Raw genomic sequence first — 27,416 nt, 5'->3', positions numbered from 1 at the left:
GTGCACGACGGCGTCGGTGGTTTCCATCAGCCTGGATGCCGTCGTGCTGGCAGAGGCAGTGGCGTCGAAGGCAGCAGCGGGCTCGACGTGGGAGGCATCATGGCTCGGGGCCATCAAGATCAGAGGGGCAGGCATCGGCCGGAGGGCAGGGCAACCCTGGGATGGTGGTGTCTTCCGTGTGGGAGCAGTTGGTCCAGTGGATAGGTGCGGAGCGGCAGCGGGCGGAAGAGGAGCGGCTCACCATGGTCAGGGCGGAGTTCTCCATGCGTCGGGCGTTGAGGCGGGCTGAGTGCCTCGAGGAAGCTCGCAGGGAGTTTGAGCTGGACATGGGGTTATCCCTGCGAGACCTCGGGACCAGGACAGAGTCCCGCCTCCAGGACATCGACATGGAGTTCGATGATGCCCTGGCCAGCAACATCACCGAGTGAGCCGCAGGACTTGCCCGCTGCCTTTGTATATAGTTATTTAGTTAGTTAGTGTTAGGTTTCCTTTATTCATTTTTATTTTTTTGGACCGCTCGGACAATGGCCACTTTTTTGTATATATTTTTTCATTAGGTAGTAGTAGGTTTCATTTATGGTGTTGGGCTCATGGACCCTTGAATTTTCGTGTATATAGTTTGCTTTTTGAATGAACATTTCTTTTATTAATTATTGTGTTCACCATGAGGAAATGGTTTTTCATTATTTTCCTTCCACATGATATTGCTTTGGACTACATTTGTTTTTGGATTCCTATTTTTTTTATTTTTTTACATTTGTTCTCGGACATGGACCTTTTATTTTGTTATCCCCATTGTTGTGTGTTTGATTTGTTTACTTATTTTACATCTTTAATACATGTTTTTTTTACTTTCACTTCTGGTATTTTCTCATTGGTTTCATACATGTCATGATATGGGTTTTGACATTCACTTGCACCCATTGTGTATGTGTGTGTGACGGACATGTGTTCATTTACATACTTGCCATTGGGGTTGTATCATGTAATTGCATTCACTATGTGGGTGGATGCAATCCTTGCCTGGGTGTTTGTGCTGGGTATGCTGCCCATTACTGCCATGATTGAGTATCGTCAGGACCTGGGGGCAGGGGGACATGTGTGGGTGCCTGGTGGAGGGTGCCCCTGCACTGCTGGGGGGTGGGGGTGGTGGGAGACATGAGTGGGGGCCTGGTGGAGGGTGCCCCTGCACTGCTGGGGGGTGGGGTGGTGGGAGACATGAGTGGGGGCCTGGTGGAGGGTGCCCCTGCACTGCTGGGGGGTGGGGGTGGTGGGAGACATGGGTGGGGGCCTGGTGGAGGGTGCCCATGGTGGCGGGGGGGTGGGGGTGGTGGGAGACATGAGTGGGGGCCTGGTGGAGGGTGCCCCTGCACTGCTGGGGGGTGGGGGTGATAGGGGACATGGGTGGGGGCCTGGTGGAGGGTGCCACTGGTGACTGGGAGGTGGGGGTGGTGGGAGACATGAGTGGGGGCCTGGTGGAGGCTGCCCCTGGTGACTGGGGGGGTGGGGGTGGTGGGAGACATGGGTGGGGGCCTGGTGGAGGGTGCCCCTGGTGGCGGGGGGGTGGGGGTGGTGGGAGACATGAGTGGGGGCCTGGTGGAGGGTGCCCCTGCACTGCTGGGGAGTGGGGGTGGTGGGAGACATGAGTGGGGGCCTGGTGGAGGGTGCCCATGGTGGCAGGGGGGTGGGGGTGGTGGGAGACATGAGTGGGGGCCTGGTGGAGGGTGCCCCTGGTGACTGGGGGTGTGGGGGTGGTGGGAGACATGAGTGGGGGCCTGGTGGAGGGTGTAACGCTCACCTGATTCTCGCAGAGGCGCCGGTCTTGACTGGGCGACTACCGTATCTTCAAAGGTGTTGTGTAGCACCCGGTTGGCTCTTTGGGCTGGACCTCTGTGCACTGTATGCCTGACGTGTAGAGTAAGATGTCTGCAGATAGAAAATATGGGGTTAATGAACTGGGGTTATTGGGGTGTCCCTATCTCTTTCCTCTTCTCCTCTCCTGTAGACCCCCAAAGGTTAACGCTCTCACCTTAGGTAAGTGAATGCCGAGCTCTCCATCTGCCTCGGGGCAGGGTGCTGTAGCCAGTTTCCTCACTGGATAGGTAGCGCAGGCCTCTTGACTTCAGAGGACTGCTGTCCGCCGTTTACTGCACGAACGGTAAGTTTCGAGTCATTCAAATGTCTTTTTAAAGTCTTTAGTAATGATGTCTCTTGTTTGGCAGGGTTCCGGCGATGGCGGATGACGGGCTGAAGTGAGTTGAAGATGGAGCCCGTGTGATGAATAGAAGCGCCTGGAAGCACGTGAGTAAGCGCTTGTTGCCTGCTTCACGATGCGCTCTAACTGTCTTTTTATTTTGCAGGTACGAGTTCGGAGCGGCTGCAGGGTGCCGGAATACCCACTGGATTAGATGTGGAAAGGAGTAATGGCACGTGAGTATTAAAGTTCCCCAATGTCTTTAAACGCACCTTGTTTTGTCTTTCAGATGCGGATGCAGCGCCGAAGGCCTCCGGAGCGTGCGAAGAGTTGGTAAGCTTTTGTCTTTCAGATGCCGGAATGCAGTATGAAGACCTCCGGAGCGCACGAGGAGTAGGTAAGCCTTTGCCTTTCAGATGCCGGAATGCAGTGTGAAGACCTCCGGAGCGCAAGAAGAGTAGGTAAGCCTTTGCCTTTCAGATGCCGGAATGCTAACCTGTTCTTTCTTGTCTTTATAGGTGCTGCTGAAGACTGGATTCAGGATGGTAAGCCTTTTTCCTTAGGCCCAGGACTGGATGCAGAAGACACGATGAGCGTCCTGCTGCAGAGGGTGCAGAATAACGCAAAGCAAGATTCATCCACCGGGTGTGGTTTAAATAGCCTCCTGTAGTGCTTAGGTGTCTCCTTCCACAGCCACGCCTAAGTAAGAAAAGAGTTCCTGGTAAGAAAAGAGTTCCTGCCTTCCAGAAGAGTTCCAGTGTTCTAAATCTAGGGAGTGGCTCCAGCCCCACCCAACAGGAAAAGTAGTTCCAAACAGAAGAGGATCAGAGGCTCAACTGGCAGGCAAGTAAGCAGCATGGTCTGCTGCAGGTAAGTCCACCCAAGCATTATGAGCCCGGCGCTTCCAGCGCTGGGACTGGGCATATTTATGAGCCTGGTGCCACTGGCGCCAGGACTGGGTCCAAAAGGTCCCAATTGGGACTGGTTGGCACTCGGAACCTGGGTTATGGATCTGCTTCCAAGGGAGTTGGGAAAACCCTGACCTTTTGGAAGCAGAGATCATGACAGAGGGTGTCCCTGGATGCTGGGGGTGGGGGTGGTGGGAGACATGGGTGGGGGCCTGGTGGAGGGTGCCCCTGGTGACGGGGGGGTGGGGGTGGTGGGAGACATGAGTGGGGGCCTGGTGGAGGGTGCCCCTGGTGGCGGGGGGTGGGGGTGGTGGGAGACATGAGTGGGGGCCTGGTGGAGGGTGCCCCTGGTGGCGGGGGGGTGGGGGTGGTGGGGGCCTGGTGGAGGGTGCCCCTGGTGACTGGGGGGGTGGGGGTGGTGGGAGACATGAGTGGGGGCCTGGTGGAGGGTGCCCCTGGATGCTGGGGGGTGGGGGTGGTGGGAGACATGAGTGGGGGCCTGGTGGAGGGTGCCCCTGGATGGTGGGGGGTGGGGGTGGTGGGAGACATGAGTGGGGGCCTGGTGGATGGTGCCCCTGGATGGTGGGGGGTGGGGGTGGTGGGAGACATGAGTGGGGGCCTGGTGGAGGGTGCCCCTGGATGGTGGGGGGTGGGGGTGGTGGGAGACATGAGTGGGGGCCTGGTGGAGGGTGCCCCTGGTGACTGAGGGGGTGGGGGTGGTGGGAGACATGAGTGGGGGCCTGGTGGAGGCTGCCCCTGCACTGCTGGGGGGTGGGGGTGGTGGGAGACATGAGTGGGGGCCTGGTGGAGGGTGCCCCTGCACTGCTGGGGGGTGGGGGTGGTGGGAGACATGAGTGGGGGCCTGGTGGAGGGTGCCCATGGTGGCAGGGGGGTGGGGGTGGTGGGAGACATGAGTGGGGGCCTGGTGGAGGCTGCCCCTGGTGACTGGGGGGTGGGGGTGGTGGGAGACATGAGTGGGGGCCTGGTGGAGGGTGCCCCTGGATGCTGGGGGGTGGGGGTGGTGGGAGACATGAGTGGGGGCCTGGTGGAGGGTGCCCCTGGTGGCGGGGGGTGGGGGTGATAGGGGACATGAGTGGGGGCCTGGTGGAGGCTGCCCCTGCACTGCTGGGGGGTGGGGGTGATAGGGGACATGGGTGGGGGCCTGGTGGAGGGTGCCCCTGGTGACTGGGGGGTGGGGGTGGTGGGAGACATGGGTGGGGGCCTGGTGGAGGGTGCCCCTGGATGCTGGGGGGTGGGGGTGATAGGGGACATGTGTGGGGGCCTGGTGGAGGGTGCCCCTGGTCGCGGGGGGTGGGGGTGATAGGGGACATGAGTGTGGGCCTGGTGGAGGGTGCCCCTGCATTGCTGGGGAGTGGGGGTGGTGGGAGACATGAGTGGGGGCCTGGTGGAGGCTGCCCCTGCACTGCTGGGGGGTGGGGGTGGTGGGAGACATGAGTGGGGGCCTGGTGGAGGGTGCCCCTGCACGGCTGGGGGGTGGGGGTGGTGGGAGACATGAGTGGGGGCCTGGTGGAGGGTGCCCATGGTGGCAGGGGGTGGGGGTGGTGGGAGACATGAGTGGGGGCCTGGTGGAGGCTGCCCCTGGTGACTGGGGGGGTGGGGGTGGTGGGAGACATGAGTGGGGGCCTGGTGGAGAGTGCCCCTGGATGGTGGGGGGTGGGGGTGGTGGGAGACATGAGTGGGGGCCTGGTGGAGGGTGCCCCTGGTGGCGGGGGGGTGGGGGTGATAGGGGACATGAGTGGGGGCCTGGTGGAGGGTGCCCCTGCACTGCTGGGGGGTGGGGGTGATAGGGGACATGGGTGGGGGCCTGGTGGAGGGTGCCCCTGGTGACTGGGGGGTGGGGGTGGTGGGAGACATGGGTGGGGGCCTGGTGGAGGGTGCCCCTGGATGCTGGGGGTGGGGGTGATAGGGGACATGTGTGGGGGCCTGGTGGAGGGTGCCCCTGGTCGCGGGGGGTGGGGGCAATAGGGGACATGAGTGGGGGCCTGGTGGAGGGTGCCCATGGTGGCAGGGGGGTGGGGGTGGTGGGAGGCATGAGTGGGGGCCTGGTGGAGGCTGCCCCTGCACTGCTGGGGGGTGGGGGTGGTGGGAGACATGAGTGGGGGCCTGGTGAAGGGTGCCCCTGCACTGCTGGGGGGTGGGGGTAGTGGGAGACATGACTGGGGGCCTGGTGGAGGGTGCCCATGGTGGCAGGGGGGTGGGGGTGGTGGGAGACATGAGTGGGGGCCTGGTGGAGGCTGCCCCTGGTGACTGGGGGGGTGGGGGTGGTGGGAGACATGAGTGGGGGTCTGCTGGAGGGTGCCCTTGGATGGTGGGGGGTGGGGGTGGTGGGAGACATGAGTGGGGGCCTGGTGGAGGGTGCCCCTGGTGGCGGGGGGGTGGGGGTGATAGGGGACATGAGTGGGGGCCTGGTGGAGGCTGCCCCTGCACTGCTGGGGGGTTGGGGTGGTGGGAGACATGAGTGAGGGCCTGGTGGAGGGTGCCCCTGCACTGCTGGGGGGTGGGGGTGGTGGGAGACATGAGTGGGGGCCTGGTGGAGGGTGCCCCTGGTGGCAAGGGGGTGGGGGTGGTGAGAGACATGAGTGGGGGCCTGGTGGAGGCTGCCCCTGGTGACTGGGGGGGTGGGGGTGGTGGGAGACATGAGCAGGTGTGCAGGGTAGTCCCCTGTTTTGTGGGCTGCCTGCAGGGGCCGTCGAGGGTGTACAGGGAACACCTGTGAGGACCCACCCAGCCTAATCGCGTGTGTAACTTCCCACGCACCCCTGTAATACACGTACCAAGCCAAATCGCGTGTGATAATTCCCGCGCACCCCTGAAATACACGCGCCCAGGCTATTCGCGTGTGGAAATTCCCGCGCACCCCTGAAATACACGTACCCTGCTGTAATCGCGTGTGGGACTTCCCGCGCACCCCTGAAATACACGCGCCCAGGCTATTCGCGTGTGGAACTTCCCGCGCACCCCTGAAATACACGCGCCCAGGCTATTCACGTGTGGAACTTCCCGCGCACCCCTGAAATACACGTACCCTGCTGTAATCGCGTGTGGAACTTCCCGCGCACCCCTGAAATACACGCGCCCAGGCTATTAGCGTGTGGAACTTCCCGCGCACCCCTGAAATACACGCGCCCAGGCTATTAGCGTGTGGAACTTCCCGCGCACCCCTGAAATACACGCGCCCAGCCTATTCGCGTGTGGAACTTCCCGCGCACCCCTGAAATACACATACCCTGCTGTAATCGCGTGTGGAACTTCCCGCGCACCCCTGGAATACACCTACCCTGATGGAATCGCGTGTGGACCTTCCCGCGCACCCCTGAAATCCACGTACCCGGCCAAATCGCGTGTGAGACTTCCCGCGCACCCCGGTATACACGCACACGTATTTTTTGTCAGCGTGTCTGTGTTTGTGGGTACCCCTTTGCACGTCATTTGTCCTGGAGGGCCACAGTATAGGACATTCATCATGGCAGTATATGGGTGCTATTTGTTGGCGCACCTTTTGGCGCACATTTCTTACAGCCGCAGAGACGCTACCGCCTGCTTTCTTGTGGCAGTCGTGTTTGTGCCTGTGCGCTGGTTTGAGCGTGCGCTTTTTTGCCCTATTCTATTCCATGAATACGTGTTGTAGGCGAGCGTGTGGGCGTTCCGCGCACTTGTGCCCTGTACTTCCCCCGTGACGCGCACGTTTTTGCAAGTTGTTCCCCATTCCGAGTGTTACGCCCGTGTTCCGCCTACTTTTGTTGCGTGCCCCGCGCTATGTGCGAATTTCGCTGTGGCCTGTGCGATTTTCGCTGTGACCTGGCGCACGCTGTTAGATGGCCTGTGCGCCAACGTGCGCGGCGCACATCCGCTGGTTTTCTCGCGCACGGACTTCCATGAATAGACGTGCGCTGCTTTTCGTGCGATTTTCGCACTTGCACTGCGATTTTCGCTATTCCACTGCGATTCGCACGTTTTTGCCCACTTGCGCCGCGCTAATTATTCCATGAATCGGCCTGTGAATGTGAAAACACTTTTTTTTTACATTGTATGAGGTGAACTCCCACTCAAGTGACACATTTTTGATAACATGTTTTAAAAAGTGGCCTGTGTTTTTGCCTATGTCCTCTAACAGACTCACACTAGGTTTAAACAGGGCATATTTCTACTCTACAGCAGTTTTTATGTATATTGGGATGTTTCACCTACCTGTGTTTGTAGGTATGTCCCTTATTTGCATGATTCACTGCCACCCCCTTTTTGAAAATGCAGAGTAAGAGTTAATGGCAGCACTGGGTTGTCTCTACGTGGTGGATAATGGCAAAATACTTAACCTCTGTGAGTTTATAACTATCAAATAATTTGTTGTGATTATACTTTTGGTTGACACTAGAGTTGTTTAAGTACATGGATTAAGGTAAAACAACAATTGCTCTACAGTGTCTACCCATTGCTGCCTATGTTTTTAAGATCAGATACAAGAGCATGCAAACATCTGTATCTGATTTGTCAGCATTCGCTCTTCACTGACCTATGGGAGTTTTTAATGTATTCATGTTACTTTTTTTAAATTTCTACAGGGGACCTGACTTCGCCTGAGTGCAAACATACCAGTTCCCGCCGTCAAATTACAAATAGGTGCAACATGAGCCCCAATGAGACATTGACATGTGGCCAGTACCTTCGACAATGTGAGTGTAATATTGTGCACAAAAGGGCACACGCATATAACTGCCATTTGCCAGTGCATGTGCAAAGTTTGTGCCAATAGCCCTTCTTATATTTTTCTTGTCACAGTCCTTATAGAGTGAACAACATCCCAATGGTGTCCGGTACCTTTTCTTCTTGATCAGCTTTCAAAGATGACTGATCCTCCTCTGGTGTAGGTAGAGTATATAAGTAGCCCCCATGCCCTCCAAAAAGCCTATTTTGCCCTGTTGCTGTCAAGGACAGCTACCATGGCCATCATTTTAGGGGGAGACAGGGGTGTTTGTCCCCCCCAATTTTTAATGCACACCATTTTGTCCCCATTCATTTGGCTCGGGCGCCTTTTTCAGCAAAGTTACTCCACTGACAGCTGCCACTGCTCTGTGCTAAATATGCAATGAAAGGTAAGGAATATTCACTTTTCGACCGTTTTTTCTTTCAGCAAACATACACATTAAAATAGAACGACAGTCACCAGGAGGGGCTATGCATGTCAGATAAAGTGACAAGTTCCCTTCAGCTGGAGACCCCTTCCAGAAAGTAACCCCCCTAATAGCCTGGGCATCTGAAAGCACACCCCTGCACGCACACACCAGAAAAAAAACAACGCACTAGAAAAAAGAAAAAAAAAGTCACTGCTTGCAAGGATAAAAAGTTTTTATTGATGCAAAATATAAATGTATAAGCAAAGAACTCTGCTGCCGTGGAACGTTCTATCAAATCGGGGATATGCAGCAACTAAAAGGATGCCTGGCGTCATCAACATCATCACTACATACAGTAAAAACCTGCGATGCTGGCTGGAGCGACCCTATACAAGGGCGGTCCACTCCATAGGGGATACTAGGCCATTGATCCCAGCCTTCTTGCTGCGTGTCCATCCACTAAAACGGGGCCTAACGAGAAATTATTTATTCTGAAAACAATGCTACTCTATCACTGTAATAGTGTACCTGAGGGACACAGAGATGCGCGGAAAGCCAAGGTCATACCAACTTGCATACTTCACTCACTCCCAGAAGCGCCAGCAGCCCCCAAGGTCCCCCCCTCGTTTTGAGCTATAATTTCATCCCTCCCTGGCACCATGCAGCACAAAAAATGTGACCCAAATGTGAAGGCAAGATAGCCTTGCTTTCTGATCTTTCTGATCGATCTAGTGTCTTACAGCTTTATGGTTGGGCGCTCTGGGCCTGGCTGGTGCTGTGGTATGTGGTGGTCTTGAGATCAAAGCGTAGGAGGACAGTAACTCTAACGGGTGGGGTGGGGGACATGCTATCTGTATCGTGGAATGGTAACTGCCAATAAGTGCTCTGCCCACTTCTCGTGGCCTTGCAGAGCACATTCTTTCTGGGGCACGAAGGCCTACAGCCTCTGAGACAATGGGCCTCATTACGCGGTAGGCGGCAGCCATGGCGCTAATAGCCGGTAAGGGATTACCGGCACCGGTGCCCTTACAGGTGCCGGTAATCCCTTACCGCCTACTGTGTAATGAGGCCCAATGTCAGGCTTGTTACTCGTGGAAAACTCACTCGTGGTGGGGGTTATGTCTGTGTGGGCCATGCAAATCTACTACTACCACGTTTGGCACTTTTCACCATGATTGGGCCTATGTACAAAGATGGCTGCCAACAACTAAAATGGCATTTACACTTGCATGCACTGCGCGATCATCCACTCTCCTGTGTGTACACCCTTCTGCTCCCTCGATGTGCGGTTTACAGTTTGTTTCTCAATCGGAATCGCTTTGGAGGGTAGGAAGACCATCTCTCCTTACCAACATTCCTCCATTAACAAATTCCCCCATATTGTTGCCCCCGTTTATCCCCCAATAATCGTTCTCTTCCAATATTTGTACCCTGTCCAACTGTCCAGCTCCCAAATATGCTGGCAATCCTTCCTCAGGAAACCATGCTCTACACACGCTGCACAAATTTGCTCTGGACCGGGCATACTCTTCAGGTGTGCAAGTCATTTTTATACATCCCCCATCCCCAGCTAAGACAACCCAATATTCAGTATACTTTCGGTATCTGGTGGGGGTGTAGTAATAGTGCCATGGAGGTGTAAGCGATGCTCAAGTCGGACCATGCAGGGTTTATTTGGGTCATCTGTATGGGTACTGTGTTCTGTGATACCGCGAGGTGCGTTGGATACCCCAATTGAAACCATCGTCCTAGCGCTATTAGTTACTGCTTTGGCACAACATCTGAGGCACCACTGGTAGGTGCAGAAGATGACCCATACGAACACGATCACCGGTCCTAACATCTTCACTATTGTTCCCATCCAGGAAGGGGCACAAGAAAAAAATGCTGTCAAACCAGTCCTCACTTTGTATTACAGCTTCTTTTTTCATGCATACTCCTAGGGTGTGTATGGCTCCTATTATTTGTGAGAGGGAGCCATTCCCTGCATGATTGGGAGGCATGAATGTGCAACAGAAATCTCTGATCTTTTTGCACACGCCTTCTTCCATCACGGTGAGAATGTCAAGAATGTAGCAGTTCTGCATCGTCATCAGCCGCAATGCTTGCAAATCCACCTTTATGGCATTGAACCCATGTTCCATGTCATTTGCCAGCTCTATCAGTTGCCAGCGGACTATCTGAAGACATTTAGTGTTGGCCGCAATGCTTCGACCCAGGCAGTAACAGTGATGCAAAGAACGTTTCTGCACCATTTAATAGTCTGTACTCATCGGTATCTTACTGAGAAGTTCAGATGAATCGTGAGATTGTATGCTCTGTGCTTCCTCCGCAACATTTATTTTCCTTCTATTTCAGGGAGGATGCAGAAATCTGGGGCCTGTAATGGATTTCGGGTAGGTCCTTCGGGGATGGAAACTGCCATTGGTGGTATGTGTTTGCTGATCCCTCTTGGAGATGTTCTTCAGGAATTACAAGCAGCGCCATGTGCAAGGTAGCTAGCGAACAGTAGCCCCTTCATGAAGGTGGGAGGAGCAAGTACGCCTGCTGACCACACACTCAGTAGCATTCCATAATGGCAGCTGTGCCTTTCTTGGGGTCTGGAATGAGCAATGTCTTATTACAACGTTCATTGGCTCCTACAGAAACAGTCCCCTCATTGTAAAAGCATAGTCCATATGTTTCATCTATGTGCACCTTCACTAGTTTTTCCATTGCCTCTATGCATGTCAATTTTACAATATGGTCAATCCAGAATGCTGCATTCACCTGGGACATGGCCTGGTCCTCAACCCCTATAAAGCCACCAGCCATCCAACTCAGCATCGTTTCTTACCACGTATTCACTACATATTTACGTCTTTTTAACACCAAAAAAGGGCTTGGCAAGCACTGGATAATTTTCGGGTCACTGTTGCATTGTAGTTGATCTGGATCTGATACTTCGAGTCTTACAGTGTGTGCCTGGAATGTGCCTCTTACCCTACATAGCGCTATATGTATTAGGCATTAAACCTCTAGAATGGATAATTCCTGCAGCACTAAAACCTTGGCGGCCCCTGATGCAAGCAGTATCAATGAACAAACATAACAACTCACATTCACTTTTTCTCTCCCCACAGTGCTCATTCCCGTGTACCAGCTCTTGGACATACTTTGCCCTTTTTATTTGTCTTTTCATTAGTTTATTGCTTTTTATGTATCCATTAATAACGGTATAAGTACTAGTGTCATCAGTGCAGCTGGCTTCGTGGAGAAAATTGGGAAAAAATGAGGACCTGACAGCAACATCTAACAATCCTGAACCAGTGGGTAAGTCTGTAACAGGGACAGTACTGTTACTGCTGGCATGTAAGTTAGCAGTTGTACTAGAACTGTTATATACATTATCAATAGTGGTGTTTTGATAAACATCACCATCCCCCCCTTTTTATATGTGGACCCCATATAAAAACAGCTCCTAAATTAATCCATAATGCAAAGACAAAAACTGCAAACAAGCCTGTGATATAATGCAACGCACATAAGTACAAGTATGAAAATCTAGACACAGTATAACAATAAACATTCTTCTTGATATATAGGGAGTTGTTTGAGAGCATTGAAAGAAAGAAATGATCGAGGAGAAAAAGAAACAGAGAAGGAGAGAGAGAGAGAGAGAGATATGGAAAGGAGGACAGATAGAGTTTGGGAGGGTGCAAGAGAGCGCTAAATAGGAGGTAGTTAATATGTCCCACTACACAATTAATCAGGGCTGTTGGGCATAGGAAGTCACTATGGTGTGCCCAGGGGTTCTCTCCAGACATCCAATAGGTGGAACCAGTAGCACAGCCCCTTAACTTTAACAGTAACAGGAATGACAAAGACGACGTAATATGGCCTGTTATATCTGGGCGTGTCCACTTCCGGACAAAGTTCTGCATGTAGATCAGATTGCCTAGTAGTAACGGTCAAGTGGGAGGGGAAACCGATGGTGCTTCCTCTGATCAGGGTGGTGCAATCTGTCGAGAGACAAGTTAAATGGTCCGTGTTAGCAGCTGTCAAATTCTCCTAACACAGATGCTGCCCTGTGTGCATCTGATGCTCTTCTAGCAGTAGACAGGGGTGTATACATGCGATGACCAGTGACCACCTCATGGGATGACAAATGGTGAACTTTGCAGGGTTGTGTGCACAAGCTGAAAAGTGCTGTCAGCAATCAGTGCACCAGTGTTTCTTCAACGTGGCGCAAAGCTTGGACAATTTACTCTTTAAAGGCCATTTATCCTCTTCACAGCTCCATTGGCCCGGGGGTGGTAAATGGTACACATTCGATGTTTAATGCCAAGCAATGCTTACATTCTTTAAATGATTCATTGAAAAATTGTGTGCAATTATCGGACCTCAATACATCACACACAATCCATTGAGGAAAAACCTAATGCACTTAAAATCTAGCTGTGCATTTTGCATCTGGATATGCACATGGTCCAGTCTCCACCCATCAGTAGAAGGGACAGACGACAACGATCAACTATTGGGACACATTGCACCTCTTGCCCATATCCGCGTAGTCGATATGCAAGTCACGTACCGGCCAGTAGGGTGGGGTAGAGTGCCCCTTATTGTTTGCAATGTTATCCCTGTGCTGTAACTCTGACATGTGGTGCAGTGAATAATGAAACTGGTTAAGTGTGCCTGAAGGTTTGGGAAAAACCAGTCTTCCTGGATGTCCGCAGCAATGTGTTGCTTGGAGACATGTAATGGATGATGAAGCTGATCAAATGCTACTATTAGTAACTTGTGTGGCATAACTGCGTTTCCTGTCACCTCCTGTCTCCATAACAAATCAGTGGATGATTGTTTTCACCCTCTTGTTAGCCACAGTTGTTTTTCCATTACCGAGGCCCATACCTGCAATTCTATTATCTGTGCAGTTGGTAGTGTATAATAGGGGACAGGGGGCTGCTCCACGTTGGGTGTTAATATGGGATATTCCGCTGGTTGAAGTACTGGTAGATATGCTGCTGTTTTGATCGCTGCCACTGCGGGAGCGTTTCCGAGGCAGACCTCGTCAGTGTTATGGGTGTGGGCAGTGCATTTTATAACCGCCACTGCAGAGGGATGCGAGGAGTGCAAACTGAGTAATGCAGCATGTTGAACTGAGGACCAGTCAGCCCTCCTGAACCCCCTTCTCTTCCAAAGCACAAGACCAGCATGCACTGTTGTGGTGGCATATGCTGAGTCGGAACAGAAGGTCACGTGGCACCCTTCCAACGCTTGTAGCATTTCTATGAGTGCCATGAGCGCAGTGTGTTTCAAGCCCATCCCCTGGTCAATTGTTGCTGATCCATCAATGAAGAGGACTCTCCCTTCGAGCGGGCTGTCTCTTGCTTTGGGGATGTCGTCCTCCTTCCCTTCATAAGATACACAGTCATGTTGAGCCATGTTCTCATCTGTGCACATTTCAGTCAGAAACATGGTAGGGTTTACTCCCTTGCATCTTACAATGTGGGTGTTTGGGTTGGATAGAATTATCTCATAGGCACACGCTCTCTGTGTTGTTAGGGTGGACTTTGACCTCTCCAGGATAGCAAACACTGCTTTCACCACATATAAGGTGACAGAGCACCCCATTACTATGGTGGAGCTTTTTTCAATCACAAAATATGCAGCAGCAAGTGATTGCTCACATGCGATCTGTCCCTGCATTACAGAGTCTAATATGACGCTGAAGTAGGTCAGTGGCTTGTGGCCCATCATTCTCTTTTGTGTCAGTAATGCAGTCATGAGTTGACCGTTGAAGTGAGAAAATAATTACAATTCCTGAATGTAGAATGGGGCCTATAACACTGGGGCAGTAGATATCACTTCCTTGAGAGCATCAAAATTGGTGAGCATGGGCCTCATTACACGGATGGCGGAGAACCATGGCGCTATTAGCGCCATGGTTCATGCCGGTAAAATACCGGCACCGCCTTGGCGGAAAGGGGAATTACTGCCCCATTCCAAGGTTGGGGGGAGGTAATTCCCCCTTCCACCATTGCCCTTCCCCATTCCCATTTTTGCCCCATAGGGCATAATGGGAATGGGGAAGGTGCTAATTATGGTACCGCAAATTGCGGTACTGTTATTAGCTCCCTGGGTCCCTTTGCAGGTTGGTTTTTAACACCTGCAAAAAGCAGCCGTTAAATTCCCCAACCCGCAAAGGGACCTCGTAGTAAGGCGGTAAGGATTTACCGGTACTGGTAAAATACCGGTACCGGTGAACCCTTACCACCATCCGTGTAATGAGGCTGTATGTCTTCTGTCCATAATACCGTGTTATCGGTCTTCTGGGCCTCCTTGAGGCCCAGCCAAAGGCTATACAAGTACAGGAATGTTTGCATCTCCTTCACTGTGATGGGCTGCGGGATGGCGCATACAGATATCAATTGCCCCAAGTACAATACTTCCTAGAGGCAATACTCTAATTTGGCCTTTTACCTGTATGTTGCCTAAGTCTGCATGCAGAATTCTGTTAAAAATACTCAGGGACACACAGTAACCTTGAGGCAATCTTGTGTATTTGAATCTCATGCCCCATGTGTAAATGCAGTGAGGTATTGTGAGTTGGGGTGCAATCTGATGGAAAAGAAAGTGTTTTTGAGATCCACCACAGAAAAGTACATCGCTTCCTTGGAGATGTTACAAAGAATTGTCATTGGATTTGAGACCACAGGAAATTTGGCCTCTACAATACTATTTAGGGGGGTACGGATCCAGTATCATCCTCCAACTGCCACCCTTTGCCATTTTTATAGGGTAGATAGCCATGTTGCATGGGAAGTGGATGACACTATTATTCCCTTGTTTAATATGGCATTGAAGGTGTCCTTAATACCTGCCTTTGCCTCCTTAGATATTAGGTACTGTTTCACTCTGGGCAAACTGGCACCTGGCTTCAGTGCTATTCGCAGCGGGCCATTCCTTGTAACAGCCCTACATCATGGGCGTTTGTGGTCCAACGTCTTTTGGGTTCTTGCTCTAAGTCTCTAAATGACGTGTGGCGGGGCTGTAAGGGCCATGAGGGGGCATTGAACTTTCCGGTAATGTACCATAATCTCACAGGGGATACAAATAGCCAATACAATTTCACCATTGTCTGGTTTGTCTTCAAATAATTCCCCATCAGTCACTTCCCTAAGAGGCACTGTAGGATCAATACAAAGCACTGTGCACCACTCGCACCCATCATGGTCAATCCCTGTGACAACAGTTCTCCTTGCAAAAACCACCAGATCTTGCAAATCTAGGGACAATATTGTTCCTGCCACTAGCTCAGGGGTCACTACAGGGCAAAAATAAAATCTGCCGGCGCTCGTCAGCAACCTATGCCAATTTGTGGTAGCACCTCAAGAAGCACAGTGATCCTGTACACAAACATGTCTGGTTCCACGGAAATCTTGCAAACCTACATCTCCTCCATTTGCATATATGATGTCCATTGCCCTCATGGCACACATTCCTGAGGTAGCACATACAATCCAACTGTCTGTGAAAGACATAGTCATGTTCAATTTGCTGAGCAGGTCACGGCCCAATAGGTTTATCAGGGAACTTTCAGAATACATTATGGGAGTACGCACCACCTTCCTCCCTATTTTTATGTCAACCTCTTTAGTATATCGAACCATGGCGACAGCCCTAGAGAAACCCTACATGTTAAGAGTTTCACAGATAGTGGGACATTTCCCTCACTGATGCATCATTTAGTGGCACCTGTGTCAACCATGAAGATGAAGTGTTTGTATCCTTTCTCAGTGCCCACCAAGGGTTCCTCATCAGAGTGGACCGTCATGGATAGTACTGGACATGCAAGAGCTTTCTGTGGGCTGTCCTAGTCAGGATAGTTATTTGTACCAGGGATTGAAAAAGGGTTCCCTCCAATGATGCTGACCCCCCGTTAGGGTAATACATTCCCATTAGGTGCTGCATCATTGGAAGGCATATTTACTCCATGTGAAGGGTTGGGCATGGGTACATGTGGTTGAGCAGTTTGCAGGTTTTGCATTTGTGCAACTGGGGGACGAGGGGGTAACTGGGTGTATGCCTGATGTATCTCATATGGTAAAGAAGTTGGTATTGTGAGTTGCCCTTGCTGCTAGGGCTGAGCTGGTGGGTAATAGTTGTTTTATGAGCTAAATGCCATCCCTGTCCTGCTCCTACATTCTCTTGCAAAATGTCCCCATTTCCCACAGCTTCAACACCACAAGGGCCCCATACCAACCCCTGCATGGTCCCATCTCTCCAAAAACCCCAAATCCCCACCTGTCCCGACTGAACCCACCTCTTCCCTGCTGCTGACCACCTTTCTGCCACTCAGTGTCGGCATACTTATCCCCTCTCACCCTTGTCCTTGTCCTCCTCCTGCTGGGAAAAATGCAGCTATCCTTACATCTGCAGCCGCATTTGTGTTCCCTGTTGTTTCTATCACTCCAGGTGCAGGTGCTGTCCCTTCTACAGCTATTTTAGCTAGCATTTTCTGTACCAATCTCGCTTCCTCTGACTGTATCTGCTGTGCTGCTACCTTTCTGTGCTCCTTAATTCATTTACAATGGTGTATTATTATCATCTGAATTCCCGCCCAACCTTTGGCCTCAATGCCAACTATCTTGTTGAGGTCTTTCTGCACCTCCTTGGGTAAGCCCCTTTCTATAATGAAATAAAAAAGAGTAACTGATCAGTCCTACTGGTCTGTCATCTCTGCCCTCCACATCTCTTGAAGTTTAATAATATACTTTGCAGGGTCCTCATCTTCTCCCATAGTGTATTGCATTATAGACTGTAAATCTGGGATGTCGGGATATGTTTGCTGTAGTACATCCCACACTTGTGCCCTAAGGTTGTTGAAAGGTGCTCCATCGTGTGCCTCTTCATCCATTTTCACTCCCGGATATCCTGCCTTGACCCATTTGTCCCCGGCCTGATCACCAAAAAAAGCTACCAACAAACTTTTCCTATCCCCCTGCTGTCTGTTTTCTGAATGTGTAAATCCATTTCCCAGCGCCTTGATGAAATTAATTGTATTAATTTGTGCCAAGGGCACGTCATGTGCTCTCCCCAGACCCTTCTGTAATAGTAGCATCTGCATGCCCAACCCTTTCCCCTTTTTCCATCCTGCACTTCCGCTTGTCCTTGCCACTGCAACTCAGCCATACCTGCTCTGCAGCCTCTTGTTTCACATGCTCTCTACCCTTGTGTTATTTTTGGTGCCTGCCGACCCTCCTCTTCGTTACCCTCACACTCCTCTTCTGTTTCCCATTCTTCTTCTCTCAACACTCGGTCCATTTCCCTATCAGACCTCACTGTCCCATATCCTGTGATCTCTGCTTGCCGGCCCTCACCATCCTTTGTCTGGACATGTACATCCTTTACTGTTGCACTGTCTAGTGTAAATAAAATGCCCCTGGCCCTCTAATCATCCAGTCCACTTCCTTTCACCTTTTCTTCTTTCTGCACTGCTCTACTAGTGCTGCTTTTATTGCCTCTTCTAATTCCTTCTTCTCCTTAGAGTCTTGAGGTGGGGCGGCAGTGAGGGTAGGAACGTAGAGTGGTGCGGGGCGGTGGTTGGGGTGGGCACATAGGTCAGGTTAGTGTATCCCATTGCTGTGCGAGCCGCTAACAAATATAACCCCTTATATTCTGTTGGGGTCCCTCCCCCTCTGTTATGGTTGTTCCTCGATGGGTATCTTGTGTCTCTCCCTCGTCAGGGTCCTCCACATCCTCAATCATTTTCCAAAGCTCTAAAATCTCCTTCTTTTTCTGCAGCTGCTTGCCTTCATACTTCGCTGCTAAGAATGTGCTAATGTGGTCTAACACCCCTTTAATATGGGTGCCGTGCTCTGGCAGGAGCAGGGCATCCCCCTTGTGTCTCTACCAACCACTGCTCGTGGTACTTCTCAATCTTGTCCCTGTACAATGGCAGCACAGTATAGACGTATTCTAAAGGCATCCCTCCTTTCATTTTAACAGATGAGCGCTCAGACCTTCTATCCTTATGCTTACAAATGGTGCACAATGCAGCTCATGAAAGCCAAAACCTGTCTTTTGTCCCTTCCTTCCCATCGCCCCAGTCAAGGTTCTCTCCCCTTCCCTTCACGCACACCAAATACCACGCTACACTAACTCAATATACTCAACACACCATAACAGCAACAACCCAATTTAAATCTCCACTGCTCATTAATAATAAATCGCAATACACTAAAACAACAAGCTGATATACCAACTAAAACAACAAATACTACTGTGTCCGAGCCCACTAATTATGCAGGGATCCTACATGTTTTCCTCCATGTTCACAAAAATGTTCCATCATCTACCCCCACTAGCGAAGACTCCATACACTCCTTTATTTTCCTTCCTATTATTCTTCTTAAAAAATGGAATACATGAAAACATCCAAAATCCTTTACCACCCAATCACCCACCCCCTTAACCCATTCACAAAATCCCCATCTTTCATGCATGTGCACCGTTCCCCTACTTGTTATCACTTGCAAGTGTATAGTCATATATGCGTGTTCAACCAAACTCCTCCGTCATGGGTTCCCAACAAAGGCCTGCACTCTCCTCAGAGCCACAACCCTGTTCAAAGAGCAGAGAGGAGATCTGTGAAAACGACTTCTGCACACCTGTGGGATAGACACGTATGGGACTGGTCGCTGCAGGTGGGCACACTCCCTTCGCCCAGCGGCCTGGAAGCCTCCTTCAGCAGGGGGGTCGCTAGGATCACTTTGGGGGCACCAAATGATGGCACGCCCCTGCATGCTCACACCAGAAAAAAATGCAACCCACTAAGGAAAAAGGTCCAAGTCAATTATTACAATTATTTATTTCTACAAAATATAAATGCTTCAGCAAAGAACTCTGCTGCAGCCGAACATTCTGGCAAATTGGGAAAGTGCAACAAGCTAAAAGGACACCTGGTGTTATCAAAATAATCACTACATACAGTAAAAACCGCAAGGCTGGTTGGAGCGACCCTATACATGGGCATCCCACTCCATTGGGGATACTAGGCCAATGGTGTGCCGCCAATGATCCTTTGTCACTGACCGACCCTCCCAGGTCCAACTGGATCCTTTTCTCATTTCTATCTCTCTACTTGTGGAGTTCCCCAGGGGACTAACGTTTCTCCCTTGCTTTTCAAGCATTACCTGGCACCTCTTTCCCACCACACCACTAAACTCTGCTCTTTCTTTGAGTGTTATGTGGATGACACCCAGCTCTTCTTCAGGCTCCCCTCAGCCACCTCCACTCCTTCTCTCACACCAGACTGTCTGTCCACAATTCAGGAATGGTGTGCCACCAATGATCTCTGCCTTGATGCCAGTAAGACTGAGATCCTCCTCATCAGGATACCTGCTCCCTCCTTTCCAATCTCTTTCTGGCCACTCACCCTGGGCCCTCTTCCTGCCCCTTTCTGTGAGGCTAAGAATCTTGGTGTCATCTTAGACTCCAACCTCTCCTTGTCTCCTCATATCTCGGACGTCTCTAAGAAGTCACACTTTCAGCTGCACCTCCTCAGAGGTATTCTGCATTTTCTCACTTTCCCCCAGAAGCTCACTGTCTGCAGAGCCCTGTTTCTCTCTATGCTGGGCTATTGCAATAGCCTCTTTCTAAATCTACATGTCTCTACTCTTCGACCTTTACAACTTATACAGAACAGGACTGCAAAACTTGTCCTTGGCCTCAAGCCCAGGGATTGTATCTCTCCAGCTCTGAAATCTCTTCACTGGCTCTTTGTGGCTGTAAGGATCAACTGCAAGACCCTTTGCATCGTCCACAAGGATTTCTGGAGCCTGGGGCCGCACTACCTCCAACATTCTCTTCCTAAACATCTTCCTTCTCAAGCTTGCTACTCATCCAACTCCCACTCTCTGAGGGTCAGACGCTTCTCCAAGCAGAGAGTTGGGGCAGATCTCTTTCCTTGGCTTGGGCCTCCCTCTGGAACAGCCTCCCTCTCTCAAACTTGAGCAGAACCACCTCCAGTTCCAGAAGCAACTCAAGACCTTCCTTTTTGCTTCCGCTTTCTCTCTTCCTCTCCCCTGCTGATGTCCCTGACTGCTTACACACAGGTCATCTGACCACGCACTTAACTCGGGCACAGGCTCCTGCATGTCCATTTGCCCTTGCACTTCCTCTGGGCTCACCCAGCACAAAAGGGTCTGTATCTGCAACCCTACAATCCCCTCTCTCTGCACTTATCAGCTACCCTCCGGCAGCACTTATTAAGTTACCTGTACTTCTCCTTTCTCCCCCTGCACTTCTCCTCTCCCTCTGCCCCGCAAATGCACAATCTGAATGACACAAGGCCTAGTAAGATCCTTGTTTTGTCCTCCTTCTGTTTCCTCCTCCTTGTCTTGTTGTGACTAAAAACACTTGTGTACAGGCGCGTTATAAATGACTTATCATATCATATCATTGGTCCCAGCCTTCTTTTCCATCTACATCCACGTGAGTGCCGCTGGCCTTGTCATCCTTATAAAAAAGGGCCTAACAAGCAATGACTTATTCTGAAAACAATGCTATTCTAACACTTTAATGGTGCACCTGGCAGACACAGAGATAGGCCCAAGCGGAGAGCCAAGGTCATATCAACTTGCATAGGTCATTCACTCCCAGATGCACCAGCAGCCTCCAAGGTCCTCCACCCTTGTTTTGAGCTATCATTTCATCCCTCTATGGCACCTCCCAGTACAAATCACGTGACCCAAATGTGAAAGCAAGAAAGACTTGCTTTCTGATCTTTCTGACCGATCTTGGGCCTTACAGCTTTATGGTCGCCTTGGTATGTTGGGGCCTTGCGATCAAAGAATAGGAGGGCTGTAACTCTAACATGTGGGGTGTTGGCACTTAGGGGTCATGCTACGTGTATCGTGAAATGGTAACTGCCAAGAGGTGCTCTGTCCCCTTCTCTTGGCCTTGCAGAGCACAGTCTTTCTGGGGCGCGAAGGCCTACAGCCTCTGAGACAATGGCATGCTTGTAACTCGACGAAGCTCACTCGTGGTGGGGGTTATGTCTGTGTGGGTCATACAAATCTACTCCCACCATGTTTTGTGCTATCTGCTATGCTTGGGCCTATGTACAAATATGGCTGCCAACAACTAAAATGGCGCTCACATTCACCTCCACTATATAGCACTGCACGAACATACACTCTCCTGTGTATACATCCCACTCCACCCTGCTCCCTCGATGTGCGGTTTACAGTTTGTTTCTGATTCAGAAATGCTTAGTGGGGCGGGAAGACCCCCTCTCCTTCCCAACACATTTAAATACTGGTAAATTCCACAGGAGCCATTGGCATTTCCACAACAGAGCATGCACACATGACCTGCTCCACATAATAATTATTTATCTGTTAGTGTGTCCTCACAGTTGAAAACATACCCAGAAGCAAGGGTGTGAAAATGATGCACCGGGCTGGACATTCTGCGAACTGCTGACAGAACATGGAAAGAGAGTTCTCTTTCCACTCTGACCCTTATTGATCTAGATCTCAATACCGTGGTCAGATAAAAAGGGTAGAAAAAAACTCCAGCTCCAAATCCTTCAATATGAGACTTGAATGTACCAGCGAACAAACAACCTCATCTACTACTCCATGAAAGATTCCATCACAACCAGCAATGATCCTGCAGTGATCTCCCTCTTGGAAGATAAACTGGTTAGGGTGATTGAATTAACTGTTTTGATTGAATTAGCTGTTAACCAGATCATAGATCAGTGCTTCTGGAAGGACCACTGCCTACAACCGTAACTTAACAAACTCTCCTGCTTCCTCTGTTGTTCATACTTCCCAGGTCGACTGCCTGGTATAAGCATATCTCCTCTGCGTAATGCTAATCATCAAGAACCAGACTGGGAAATGGAGAGTCCTTACCTTATCAAAGAAAAAACAGCTGAAGTGCTGGAATACCTCGCTCCAAACAGAATGTGACATAAAATCTTTCTTCTCTGATACAGGGAAAATATGCCTATAACATTTATGTTCCAAACCCTAAGGAGGGGTACCACTCCTACCTACCTTTCCCAAGATGGATTTCAGACTTGGAAAATTATTAAAAATACACCAAGGACCAATTCTTGGTCCTCGCAGGCATAGGAGGAGCAGAGAAATTAGCCGCAAAGGCATCCGCCGTCACACGCTTCATGGGATGAATGACCGAGAAGCTAGGTGGCAGTGCTCGGGTAGGCTTAGCCTGAGGGATGGATAGTTTCAGGTGAGAGGAGAGCAGAAAGTGGCCAGTCCAAGAGAGAGGAGTGGTGAGATGGTTAGAGAAGGGGATGTCAGAGGAAATAAGAAAATCCTAGGTGTGTCCAGCAGAATGTGTCAGACCAAAGGGTAGAATGGGAAGAGAGAGCATGTCGCAGAGGTTGTGGATTTTGCGGCCTCTTAGGAGGAGAAATTGAGACATAGAGGCTAGGAGAGAAGGGGAGAGGTCAACCCACTCTGAGAGGAAGAGAGCAATCTGGCCAGGTGGCCTGCACAAAATGATAACAGTCAGAGAGAGGTCAGGATAGATAGAGAGCCTGCAGAGGAGGCATTCAAAGGAGGAGCCCCCCTGCGTAGGATTGACAGAAGCAGGGACCCGCTCCAGAAAGATCAGACCTGCTCCACCTCCGAGTCAGTTGGTTCTGGGTTTGGAGAGAATCTTGTAGCAATCAGGGAGGAGAATGTCAAAACCTGTGACAGAGATGGCTGCGAACCATACCTCGGTGAGAGGGAGGACATCCATGTCGAGATCTTTGAGGAGGTAGCAGATGTCCGAGGACTGTTTGACAGCAGAGCAAGATTTGAGAGTAGAGACATGGAGCAGGTTGCCTCATTTGAAAGACTTCCTGTGTAGGGTACAGGCTTGAGGTCCGTACAGCGGAAGTGGTAGAGGGTTCCTAGAGGGGGCAGAGGTAGTAACAGGAGGTGGCATTGTAGCCAGGGAGGAGGGAGAAGGTGCCAGAGAGGCAGTGGTAAAAGAGGTGATGGAGGAGCCTGAAAGGTGTTAACAGGGGTTCAGAGGAAGGAAGTTGATAAGATGCTGGAGACACCTATCAAAAAGGAGGGGATTGCGCTGAGGGCCCGGGACCAAGACGGTACCATTCAGATAGACATTAATGATGGTCTTGGAGGAGTGGAAGAAGGCCAAGTGGGCCTCCCACTATGTGCCACCATTAAAGGGAGAGAGGGAGATTGGAGAGAGAGCCGATACCCTATGAGGGGTCCATTGGTCTGGTGAGGGTACGACAAAGAGGATGTCGGTCAGAGTATGTCTGGAGGAAGCACGTATTTAGGTATCAGTGATTGGGAGGCCTGGGTTGGGGACCAGGATATTCCTCTTGAACTTCTTCCTTCTGGACTTAGTGAGAGGGACAGGATAGGAGATAGAGTAGCAGAAGATGGGAGAAAAGGTGAGCAACATAGGGGGTGCGCAGTGCGCAGAGGAAAGTAGTAGGAGGGAAAGAGAGAAGGAGAGAAGCACAGCCCAGCACAATGCAGGATGTGCAGGGGGGTCACATAGTAGGGAGCACACAGGAACAGACACGTGACAGCAACAGTACATCAGAACCCCATGCGGGGCACTTACAGAATGGAAGAGAGCCTAATGAAACACAGTTCACAGCACAAACAGTAACCACAGATGAATGGGGACCTAGAAAGTGGGAGAGAGCCTAATGTGACACTGTTCACAGTAGAAACAGTCACCACAGGTGAATGGGGATCTAGAAAGTGTGAGAGAGCCTAATGGGACATAGTTCACAGCACAAACAGTAAACACAGATGAATGGGGACCTAAAGAGTGGGAGAGAGCCTAATGGGACACAGTTCACAGTACAACAGTGGCCCTGATTGTAGGGGACCTAGGGGAAGGACACACAAACACAGATACAGCTAGAACTAGAGGGGAGAGCCTAAGGTTGTCTAGAGGCAGTATGTTATGTCAGCTGGTTAGGTGGAATTATACGCTAAGGCCGGGAAGATTAATAGAAAGCAGTAGTGGCTGCTCCCACTTCCCGCACCTTTCTTACCCTTTGGACGCTGATGGTCTACGACTGCAACGTGTGCTTACACTCAGCTCCGCTATGCCTTTGTCTCCTATGTAACTGCGTCACGCAAACCTGTGGCTTTGTCCTGTGAGGGCTTTGTCACAGAGGATCCGATCCTCGGTTCTTAAAGTTTTGGATGCGTGGACATGCGTGGACATAGGCTCAACATATTACGTATCGACAGGCAGCATCTCTTGCGCACCTGCATCACACAACACTGTGGCTTTGTCCTGTGAGGACTTTGCCGCAGAGTGTCTGATCCTCGGTCCTTAAAGGCTTGGATGCGTGCATGTAGGCGCAAAGTATGACGCACCGATGGGCAGCGTCTCCTGCGCACCTGCGTCGCACTATACCACAGCCTACTCCTGCTTGGGCTTTGCTGCAAAGGGTCTGATCCTCGGTTCTTAAAGGTTTGGATGTGTGGAAGTAGGTGCAACATATTACATACCGATGGGCAGCATCTCCTGTGCACCTGCGTTGCACAACACTGCAGCCTTGTCCTGCAAGGACTTTACCACAGAGGGTCTAATCCATTGAAATTAGGTACTTGATCAGGTTCTATTATAGTTGAAGGGCATATGTAATTCTGTGGAATTTTTAATGAAGGGAAGTTATGAATACCAAGGCAGCATTGCAGATAAAGCCTATCATCATGTATTAGTTATGTCTGAATTTGTGGCAGAGGGCCTGTGTGATGTCATTAATACAAGAATGCTACAATTTATGAATCTATAACTCCTTAAAGAGTGATCCAATGAAATATTTTCTAAGGACCTTTTTGTTCACCATAAACGCTGGATTGTTAAGATGTTTCTTTTCAGTTTGTATTTCATGATTTCTAAAAAAGAATCCTTCTATTTTGTCACAGTTTCTGGTAATTGCCAAGAAAATGTGAACAAATTTTAAGAGCATTAAAGTGCGAAATGTTATTCTATCTTACAGTAAAATCAATGTTTTCAAAATGTCAATACCTCCAGAAATCAAAAGTCATTTAGAAGCATAACTTCCACCATCAGCCAAACAAAGAAAACACATAATGGACTTTCAATTGTGTAACTTGTGTCGACAATGGAAGAAACCTCCCCAGGTTAAGCCAAACTGTCATGAAAAGTTTTTAGAGTGTATTAAGAAGAGAGCCAAGCGGAACGATAATGAATACTTGAAAATAAGTCTACGATTAGGCAACTTAACACCTGAAAAACTGAAAAAACAAAAAACATCATGGCATTCGGAATGCTACAAGCAATGTACTCATAACGAAAAGATGGATCGAAGTAAAAGATTGTATGGAGAGCAGTTATGTGAGCCAGCCTTCTATCTCCAGCCATGAAAAAGAGGAAGAATTAAAATGAAGCTACACAACAGGATCAAATATACCTATGTACATACACAACAGGATCAAATATACCTATGTACAACAGAAGTAAATGCTTATTTTGCCATAAAGAAGGAAAAATAAGTCAATTATATTTGATAGCAACTGATTCAGCAGGAATCCATTTGAAGAGAGCAGTAAAACTGTCTAACAATGACAAATTGAATATTCGTCTTAGCTATTGTACATATCCTGGAGACCCTCACACAAGGGGAATTTCATATTACAAGCTATGTTGGAACACACATGTAGTGTATGTCTTATGACACAAGCCTACCCTAAGCGGAAAGATGCAGCCAAATGTTGAGTTTGTATCTTCAATCAGTGATTTCCTCCTTGAAGGCCACTCAACAACAATGGGATAAATTGAAAAGCTTTACAGGAAAATTGCAGCTAGCAATGGTTTAGAAGATGGACAGATGAAAACAGGAAAATAAATCAAAGGTTTCAAAGAAGAAGAGCTTGAATGTATTGAATGTATTGGCAATTTTTTAGTAATCCTATAAGGGTAAATAAACCACACCGAGTGTCACTGAAAGTAACAGCAGATGCAGAAGAAGAATTTGAGGATATTGAGAAAAATATGGGAACCCTTCTCGGAGCAGCTACCATTTTAAGGAGAGCTGTACTAACTTGTAAAAAATGGAAATGTACTGCAAGTTTTGAAAAAGAGAATTTGGCAGACGTTGTTCCAAAGGAAGACTTTCTTTTTTACAAGTGATGCTGTCAAGGACAGATGGATATAAGAAGTAATTAAAAAAAGTGGGATATCAATGTAATGGACAGGGCTCATACAGTGTCACAGATGTTTATATATAAAATGTTATCACCAGGACAACACTTCTTATGCAAGTACTTCTACCACATGGCATATGCCCTTGCAAGTGGCAGTTGTACTCACAATGCGCAGAGCTACTTGCAGCAAACTCATTATTCAATTTCTGCATAGTATGGGAGATTCTATAGGTGACTCCAGATTCCTTCGGTTTGCGACACAGATAGCCAATAAAATGCATGATTGATTGTGGAGGATCTTACGTTTCGTCAGAGTTGGTCAGAGGTAGAATTGTCAATTGTGCTGCTATCAACATTGACTTCCTCAATGATACTCCAAGGAACTTTGCATGGTACAGTTATGGTGGTCTATCAAGAGAAGGAGGAGTCAGATATCAAGACCAACATCACTTCGATCAATGCAGAAGATTGCTCAGCCCCTGTCTGAGGCCAGGTCATGTCTTGCAGCATTCCCAAAGGGTGTAGACCACAGAATCCTGTAAGCCGTCAAATCACTGATACTGCAGAGAGGAATAAGGTTATTTTAGATTCCAAAAGACTTGAGAACCTACTTTGGATGTTGGCTGAAGACTTGCCATTGAGTGATTTTCAAAAATGTTCTGATGAAGAGTTGCTGGATACACATTCTAATCTCACTAACCAAACCAAGACTGATGAATGTGAGACCAAGCCCGAACCACTTACGACAATTCGACTTGGTCAGCTTACAATTCCATTATAAGTGATCCTCCAACTAAAGAAACAAAAGTCTGTATGCCCCCACTCATAGATGCCAGCCCAGCAAGCACACAAACACAGCTCACATTCATGTAGAAGTTGTAGAAAATAACACTGGTTGACCCCCCAGAATCAAAAACAGTTGTAACATTGGATCTTGTCATTTACAAGCCTGTTTTAAAATTAGCTATGGTGAAAAAATGTTGTCAATTAACTGGATACTTAG

Source organism: Ambystoma mexicanum, chromosome 2p (genome assembly GCF_040938575.1).
Source record: "Ambystoma mexicanum isolate Mex_15411 chromosome 2p, UKY_AmexF1_1, whole genome shotgun sequence".
NCBI classification, from domain to species: domain Eukaryota; kingdom Metazoa; phylum Chordata; class Amphibia; order Caudata; family Ambystomatidae; genus Ambystoma; species Ambystoma mexicanum.
Note: the sequence above shows the minus strand (reverse complement) of the source record.